At 25.6% G+C, this 2,186-nt stretch overlaps 1 long non-coding RNA gene across 1 annotated transcript; it reads right to left on the bottom strand.

The window, feature by feature from the left end:
• Positions 1–568: 568 nt before the first annotated feature.
• Positions 569–1,312, bottom strand: LOC128294010 (uncharacterized). The gene is made up of 2 exons (XR_008284176.1): positions 1,228–1,312; positions 569–704 (listed from the first exon to the last, which is right to left on the bottom strand). It is a non-coding gene; the product is annotated as an uncharacterized LOC128294010 (long non-coding RNA).
• Positions 1,313–2,186: the final 874 nt, after the last annotated feature.

Raw genomic sequence — 2,186 nt, forward strand, 5'->3', positions numbered from 1 at the left:
TTGGATGGCAGTGATTGTGGTCAAAGCATATGAGAGCTTGTGTTGATGTTCTTCATCTCCTAGGACTTCTACAATGTGGGTATCTGCCATTTCAGCTATCACTCAACAACAATAATAATAAATTACAAAAAGAAAAAGAAATTAAACAAAAATTTTTAAAAAAATGCTATTAAGAATTTGTTGAAAACAGAGAGAGATTGAGGATTGTCAAGATTGGGTTTTGTATATATATATAAATAATTGATTATATATTTTTGAAAATATTTATGTATTTTTATGTATATGTTTTGAATTTTTAGTATTAGAATTAAATTGAGATCATGCTATAATTTTTTTAAAAATTATAATTAAATCAATATAATATGTAAAAGTGAGAATTAAAATTATTATTTTATCGATTTTTAATTGTCATGTCACCTCTCGTCAGACATTTAAGGATGCTTAACGAAAATATATAAAAAGAAAACTTAATTAGTTGGGTTATTAATTTTAAAAAATTCAGAGTTGAATGACAAAAAAAAATCCACAATTGAGTGACATATGATGCAATTAAAATTACCCAGCATGATTTGGTGCCGTTCCCTAAATCTCCACCATCCACCCAAATTGCCTTCACCTTTGATGTTGCTTCCCTGAATCTCCACCACCAACTTTCATATTTGATTTCTGGTAAATCACTGATTTTTTTTTTTTTTACATTTCACCTGATAAACACAAATAACAAAAAAAAAAATCATTAGTAATAAATTCATTATTGTTTTAATAAGTTTTTATGCTTGTTTATACTATTTCAATTCATAAAAATATGAAATGAATTTATGATTAGATCAAAACAGGTTGAGTTAAGACTTGATTCTCTAAAATTTCTTGCTTAAGTTTAAAAATGACACTCCATTAACCTCATTTAATAAAACATTTTTTACTTGTAATAAAACATGTTTTTTAATTTATATATGTAAGAATCTTTTAATAAGTTTTCATATTTGTTTTCTTGATATTATTGTTTGATTTCAACTTACATAAAAATATGAAATGAGTCTAAAATTAGATCAAAACAAATCAAGCCAAGACTCGATTTTCAAAAAAATTCTTCCTTAAGTTTGAAAGGGCACTTCATTGATCTCGTTTAATAAAATATTTTTTTTAGTTTATATATGTACGGATTTTCAAGGAAAAATAAAGCGTAGAAACTACGAGAAAAAAATAAGAGGAAAGTGAAACTTTTACCTTTGAAGAATATCCAATTTAGGTCACCAAATAAGATAAAAAGAAATTTCTTATGCAAAGAGAACTTCATTATTTTTGTTTTGATGATTTACTTGGAAAATGCCCTTAATTTATAGGCATGTTATATATTTCTATTTATCACTTATTTCCATATATGTCAATATTTACTATATAAAAATTGGGTAGGTAGATTCTTTTAAGAAAAAACAATGAAATTGGAAAAGCGTTACAAATGTTTTTAAGGAATTACATAAATACTATATATGTTGGCAATGCGTTACATTTTATTTACCATATATGATTTGGTAGGTAGGATTTTTTATTGAAATTGGAAAGCGTTACAATTAAACAAATGTTATTTGTGCTCGGTATATGTTACATTTTATTTTTAGGTTTTGATACCAAAACAAGTGTAACAGCCCGTTTTTAGTGATATTAGAAACAGTGGTTTCGGGACCACAGTTCTGGCGAGTAAATTATTATTTTATTATTTATTTAGTATCAACAGGATTATATTAAGGTCGTATTAAAATTTCGTCAAGAAATTTTGAAGTTTACATAGTTAATTAAGTGAAAATGACTAAATCGTAAAAAGTGTAAAAGTTGAGTTCTAATAGTTAAAAGGGCTAAATGGCTTTGGAAAGGGAAGTAAATGGACTTGAATGGTAATTATACCATATATTTTGATAGCGGATGATTATGGATAGGTTTTAATGAAACTTTAATGATTTTAAAAGGTTAATTAAGTAACTTGATAATTTAGTTAAAATGTTAGTAAATTAAAGGATGAGAAAACTATCATCTTTTTCATTTGTCTTCAAGCCCTATCCGTTTTCACCATTAAAGAAGATAGATAGTTTTGTCAAGCTCAGGGGTTAATTTGTAAAATTGTTAAAGGTTGAGGGGCTTAACATGAATTTTTTTGAATGAGTTTTGATGTTAATTTATAGATTATGAAT

This window comes from Gossypium arboreum, chromosome 6, assembly GCF_025698485.1.
Source record: "Gossypium arboreum isolate Shixiya-1 chromosome 6, ASM2569848v2, whole genome shotgun sequence".
NCBI classification, from domain to species: Eukaryota; Viridiplantae; Streptophyta; class Magnoliopsida; order Malvales; family Malvaceae; genus Gossypium; species Gossypium arboreum.